Consider the following 7,135-nt stretch of genomic DNA (forward strand, 5'->3'; position numbering starts at 1 on the left):
CAAAAGGATGGAGGAGCAGCTGGTAACTTCACCTAAAAAGCCATAAGGACATCAGATAGAGTGCAGGTTAATAGGACTGACTGCTAACGTCAACATCTAGTCAACATTTAATTTACCTAGTGATATCACCTAAGATGCACTCAGTCCTAAACGATAAATTTAACACCACAAATACCACTTTCTAATGCACAGAGACTACATTTACACGCACACCAATAGGATTGCGGGTCATGCCAGTGTTTTAGCAGCACTTTCCGACATTGGGCCAAGCATATTCAGAATGTGCAACTCAACTGTTTTTTTTTTTTTTTTTAAAACAGCAGTGTGTGACACAACCTTTTGCTTACAGTCAGCTATGTAAAGTATGGGACTACACAATCATGAGAAAGGCAGAATTAATTAATCAAAAACAATAAATAAAGGATGGCTAATTGTAGGTACCAACATCAGTTTGCTGTATTAAAGTGAGCGGCTACTCTCCTGTGCCACCAAACAAATGGCTACAGACAGGCAGGCAGATAGTCAATATAATACCAGAGCGCTCGAGGGCCAGATCAGTTACCCTGCCCCTGACGAGGCAGGGTGAGCTGAGGCCAGATGGACACTGATCCCACACCTCACCTCCCTGGCTCTCCGACATCCGTCCAAAAACGTAGCCACAGCCCTGAACTGCATCAAAGACACACATACTGCATTTACAGGGTTCACATGGGCGGATATTATGAGACACTACAAAGAATGATAACAGTGTCTGCCTACTGTGCTTAACAACGACACACACAATTGACTTCAGACACCCTTGTACAATGATTAAAACATACCAATACACAGATTTCTCCATGATCTTAACATTTTCTTTTACCTGCAAGCTCTGTACAATAGCCAACTGCACTACTGCAATATGTAACAATGATGCAAATACTAATGCAAATGGACTTTATAAATAATTGATTGAAAAATGTCTACACTGGGAAAGATAAGAAAAATATGGCTTTGGGCGGTATTCAAGGCTACCAATGTAAGCCAACAGACTCTAAAAGTGCTGAATTACTCTCATACTCAATAATTACAGTGCACTGGGCCCAGCTTTACAGACTCAGACAGACAGAGTACCTAAAAATGCAGAGCTAGCGTCCACCACTTTATCCTAATGGCCAGGGTAGTGCCAGCCTCCAAACCACAGTGATGAGAGTTACAGCACCACACCATCATAGCATAGCAGAAACGCCAAGAACAACAACAAAGCAGACAAACAAGAAACCTGAAGGGTAAGTAGGGAAATTTGGTTTAACCCTGACTGTCATCCGACTCAGATGTAGTAGAGCCGGCAGTAGCTGGATTGAATTTCCATGGGTGTGAGACTGAGACTGACACTGGTTGCAAGCAGCTGACTTCCAAGCAGATGCAAATGCTCTACGCTGTACAGGGGTTAGGCTTTCCATTCAGCTGCTCTGGTTTGAGAGAGTTCTTAGAAAAAGCTCAAACGTGCTAGTGTCCCTGTGATTAAGAGCTATATATTTTAGCTTTTAAAAGCCACTGCAGGATAAAAATGTGTAAGTGTACAATATTTTAACAATGGGATTGTGGTGAAGTATATTTGTCAGCCACATTGAATCATAACCTGTAACAGCTGTTACTTACAATCTGTGAGCAGAGACTGGAGATGGAAGGTTTTGGGTTAAAACCAACTTGTTTGCAAGCAGACTAAGACTGATGAACCCTAAAATTTAAGAATTTAAGTATCAAGCGCCAATGAAATCTTCAACAGTCAGAAGACATTTGAGTCGTGACATAATTTACCACATTTCACTCAGTGTATCATGGAGTATCACGCTTCCTAAGTGCCGAATGCAATGTGTGGTATTTATTTTAAACAGCCTGTTACACATAACTGTCTTAACACTAACCACCTGCATGCCTGTGGAACAGTCACATCTGACAAACAACAACAACAACTGCAGACAGCCTGCTGGGTACAGAAGTCTGCAGGCTTTCCTAGGCCATAAAGAAAGGAAACGCAAGTTCACAGTATACACATGCATTCCAAGACTGAACGGGTGGATACAAACTTAAACTTGAAGTAAAGCAGTGAACAGAGAAAATAAAATAAAAATCACTATTATAAATGTTAGTTGAAAAACCAGATCATTGTAACTCATTTATATAAAGTTGAAGATATTTTACTTCTGTCATACTTTGCATGTTATAAATATAACACTGTCACATTTTTTGCGTTATGCTTGCAAATTTCCTCTTTAAAATACCTAATCTAATCTCTTGAGCTTTCTCAAGGTTATTGGATGCAGCGAGTTGAAAACTATTTTAAGCGTCTCTTCTGGTTTGCTTAGCCTTTAGGAAGTGGAAAGGGAGGCGTGGGCAGGGGAAGTGGCTGTGTGAATTATAAAAACACACTGCATCCGTACTCAGTGGAAGGATTAGTGAAGACCTTTATCAAATATGTCCAGTCAAAGCACAAGATGTTCCAACCAGAAAGAGACCACAATTAAAGTGAATATGACTGTGTGGAATTGTGACGATATGTTTACGTTTCTTGACTTTAATCATTCCTAAACATGACAGAAATTTATGACAAGATAAAAATATATATTAGCTTCCTGCTCCTTCAGGAGATTCTTGTAGCAGACCCCGGTGATACAACACAAACTTTAAGCCCTAAAATGCGACACAGCAACAGCAATTTTGCAATGGGTTATTGGAGTGTAGCAAGGAAGTCAGGAAAACATGACAGACAGGGAGCGGCCATGATTGTTTTTCATTTGCACATGTTTTCACACCCAGGTGTCGATATACTCCTCAGTGACAGCTCACGCCTCACAACAGCTGTAGCACAAGGGTTTCAGATGGGCTGACACTCTACTCTTGAATATATGGATGTCAAATACTTTTTAGAAGCCAGGGAGAGAGTCACTGCTCCCACACCCACATCCTGCCCACCACACCCAGCCCAAACTGCACTCATTACGTAATGCAGACTTGGAGCCAAAACCTGGATGATAAACAGCATCCTCCTATTCCAAATATCTGCAGACGATGCTTTCTGATGCAGGCAGCTGTAGGATGAGCTCACTACATATGTAGGGATGCAAATATGAAGACAGGGATGATTATGATGATGATAATCTGGATAAAAAGCAACTGAGCAAGAGTTCCAGCACTGGGAAACCCTTGTAACAGCACACAAACAAGGTGCAAGCAATCTCAGTACTATTTCTCATTTCAGTATAAATAATGCATGAACCTAAGAGGAAAAAATAGACCACTTTTAGTGCAAAAATGCTTATATTTTTACAGTACTGCACACATGTATTGCTTATATTATCCACAAATATACAATTCTAATGTGATGAAAGTGAGTCTTATGTTGTTTCCTGGGACCTCATTGACCAAATTACAACATTTAGATGTGAAATGATAATATGAATAGTAATAATATTTTTCATGGGAAACAAACAGGCCGAGTTCCCCCTAATGTAGCAGAGGGCCCAGTTCAGCCTCACAACAAAAGCAGTAACGCATGAAGGCAACGTCAGGTTATATATCAAATGTGATTAAAAAAAAAAAAAAAAAAAAGTCGATACCAGCTGAGGCTTGAGCAGCCAAAGACATGCTTTTTATGAGCCGAGCTGGCATTGTGACCGCCGCCCAAACGGTCCGTGCCGTGCTAACGATTCATCCATCCCAGTGAGCACCCTGCCTGGACACTACACATGCAAACAAGGCGTCAAAACAAAATATGATGGTACGTTTTAAGACCCACGGATAAAGGAGCTCTGCTGGTTCAAACTGACTGACATTTTCAAGGTAGGTTAGGCAAGGTAGGTAGGCAGAAAATAAGAAAAAACAAAACATACCTAAAAAACGTGTTAAATTAAATAATTCCGCTCGCGGTGCTAACGTTATTAAATTGTTCGTACCTTTCAACCGCCGACTCCAGGAGACACAAACTAGTCCCTCCAACACGGACCCAAAACGCACTCAAATATGTCGAAGGAGCCGTAAAAACACACAGTTGTAACAATGGAGCAGCGGCTGGCGTCCCGCTCCGTGTCCTTCCCTCCACGTTTGAGCTGCGACAGGCTGCTCCCCTTCTTGAAGGATGGACCCGGGCGGGGGGAGTGACCGCGGAGCCCGGCTGTGTATTCAGGAGAAGCGTGGCGGAGGCGGCCGTAAAGGAGACGCAGGTTAAATCCCGATGTTTGTCCAATCACAAGCCTGGAGGTTATGCAAAGCAGCCGTGACGTCACAAGTAAACCAAGCCCCGGTACTGTGAGTGGAGATGGCATTTTAGACCTCAAAGCCACAATATTATACCAAAGGTTGAAAATATTTCCAATAGAAATCAATAATTGAATTCCCCCTTGTGCAATGGTGTACAATATTTATTTATTTATTTATTTATTTAATTTTTTCATATTATTTTTTAGTTGTTGTTAATTTTTATTTCAAGACTTTTGGTCATGATTTGCATTCTAATCTAATATTTGTCAATTGTTGTTGTTGTTCTGTTCCCTTGGGCAATTTATGCCACACTGACACACGGAATGTGAAACTGTCATGTTAGTTTTGTACAAAGATTAATACAAAAAACAAAAAATTAAAACAAACAAACAAAAAAAAACATCTGATGGTAGTCTTTGTCATTAAGAAGAGTTTACTGCAAAATATTGTTTCCCCATCATGAACCCATAAAGACCCAGTGCCAATTTTGTAGCAGGTCCCAACCAATTTTTTCTCCAGATTTAAACGTTTTTAGATGATTTATCTCCATTTCATATAATATTCTCTGTTTGTTTGTGTTTTAGATGAAAATTTAATTCACTGATCATGTAAATTTTCATAAAAGCTCAGATTAAAATTGTGGGTTTTTGTATCAGAAACAGAGAAAACTGAAGAAAAAGTGACTTTTTCAGTAAAATCTGTCATTAACTGAACATAAACCAAGCATGTCCATCTACTGTCATTATCCAACTCCGTGGGTTTTAATGGTGAATCAATGTTGTAGAAGATGACAGTGTTTTCATGTTCACTACAGAGCCTCTAAACGTTCAAATGGGTCGTATCTGATGAGCATGAGAAGATGACAAACTGTATTTTACACCAATTATTTACACATATTGATAGGATTAATGAATCAACAGTTATTTAACATTTTAGAAAAGTAAATGCTTTTTGTCACCAGTGGCTGTTTGGGTCTTTATGGATTAATAATTTAACTTAGAGCCATTTACAACACAGAAATGAACTTCAGTTATTGTTATGGTTTAGGATTAACCGATTCTAAATGAAGCAATAAACATATCTGGGCATCATTTTACAAACAATGACAAATAACACAGAAAGGAAAAGCTTTATGGAATTGTATCTTGCCAAATTTAAATTGGTATAAATCCAGGACATCACCTTTTCTTTCTTGTATCAGTAATAAGATAAAGGAAATGCATATTATAAATGTACACAACATATATCCCACAAACCTATATTGTTAAAAAATATTTGGAATGCAATACGAAAGCAATGACACATTTTGACCAAACAAATTCTAAAATGTAATTTATAATCAATATTTATATTTTTTTAGGGAAATTTCATGTTCATAAACATATATTTTTCAAAAATTCCAAATTCCAAATTTGAATTTATTATTCCTTATAAACAAACAAACAAACAAACAAACAAACAAACAAACAAACAAAAACGCAACTGCAACCATTAGAATGTACTAAGAATTCTTTGAAATTCTTGGTACATTCTAATTATTGGAATCGCCTTCCAATAATTGTCTATTTCTTATATGTTGTATAATGTCTGTTGTCTGTAGTGGTTGACTGTACTGCTGTGGTTCTTATCAAAGTTAATTTAAAAAAAAGTGAGTTAAGCTTTGAGGGGTTCCCAACACATTATGGTAACTCATGATGTATTTTAGTGAATTTATGTCCCAAGGAAACATAAAACTGATTTTTTGAGTTTTAAGTTGAAAAATGTTTGAGAACTACTGATTTGGGTCATGACAAATATTGGTGCAGACCAGACAAAAGTCTTTCAGATTCATATTTGCACAGGGACCGTTATCATCACAGGACCTGTCCTTCAAGTAATGCTGATACTAAATGTCAGGGCTGCATATGCATAAAAATAACAGTACGAACCAGTTGACTCACTAGTGTTCCCTGTGGCAGTTGACTGATTTGTTCAGCTGGTACTAGTCTGAATTTAGTGGATTAAGTTTAAAAGAAAGGAGTTTCTGTTCAGGAATCTAGTGCAAGATGTTCATTCTCATCAAAGATTCCTTCTTTTCTTACTTTTAATTACCAAACAGCCAACTTATATATCAGTCTGTAGACACCTATGATCAGATATACTTAATTTATAGCTATCTAAAAAAAAAAAAACATAGGAGAAGTTTTATCTTTTGTTTTATGTGTCACTTATTTTATCCCAAATAGGACAACACTTGCACAGTGTTTTATCCTTACATTTAAAATGATATTTGATCCACCAATTTGCATGATTGCATGGTTCATATACTTAAGAGATTTGTTGTTTTCAGTCTTATATGTATCATATAAAAAGATCTATTGATAATTTGTTAAACTTCAGCACAGCGTCAACTTCCCTTTGGTACGAGTGCACAATAGATTTGAGTGGGATACTTTTTGAATGTAGTTTCTTTGGACTGCAGCTGCAGGCTTCACAATAGAAACCCATGAAAAGGAGAAAAAGATACTAAGTCTGCTGCTACTCACAAAGAGACAAAGAGTGAACGGGTAAATCCAACATCCACTCTTTTATCCACTCAGACAAGGAGAAGTATTAGAGGCATCTAGAAAAAGAGGCCTCGGGCGAAGAGAAATCGAACTCTGCGAATGAAGAGAGGAATGAACTCTTACCAGAAGTCATCGACCATGGGCTCATCAGTACAGTCATTTTTGGTTTGCCTCAATGAAGAGTGAGAGTGGTGAGTCATGTCTCAGCTCTGCTTCTCCATCCCAGCTCTTTTCAGGACGCTGGCAGATGTTTCATCAGCAGACTGTCAGGCTTTCCAATCGGTAAGGGGCCCTTTGCCAGAGTGAGGGGGGAAACCCAAAACTCTGTGTAAAGTTCCACTGTTTCTTCA

General features: G+C 38.4%; 1 protein-coding gene across 1 annotated transcript in view; it reads right to left on the reverse strand.

The window, feature by feature from the left end:
• Nucleotides 1–4,139, reverse strand: part of prr36a (proline rich 36a) — a 29,465-nt gene extending 25,326 nt beyond the window's left edge. The window contains exon 1 of the mRNA XM_030136870.1: nucleotides 3,936–4,139. The gene's annotated coding sequence lies outside the window, so the exon portion shown is untranslated. The remainder of the gene's footprint in view (nucleotides 1–3,935) is intronic.
• Nucleotides 4,140–7,135: the final 2,996 nt, after the last annotated feature.

This window comes from Sphaeramia orbicularis, chromosome 1 (genome assembly GCF_902148855.1).
Source record: "Sphaeramia orbicularis chromosome 1, fSphaOr1.1, whole genome shotgun sequence".
In the NCBI taxonomy this organism is placed as follows: Eukaryota; Metazoa; Chordata; class Actinopteri; order Kurtiformes; family Apogonidae; genus Sphaeramia; species Sphaeramia orbicularis.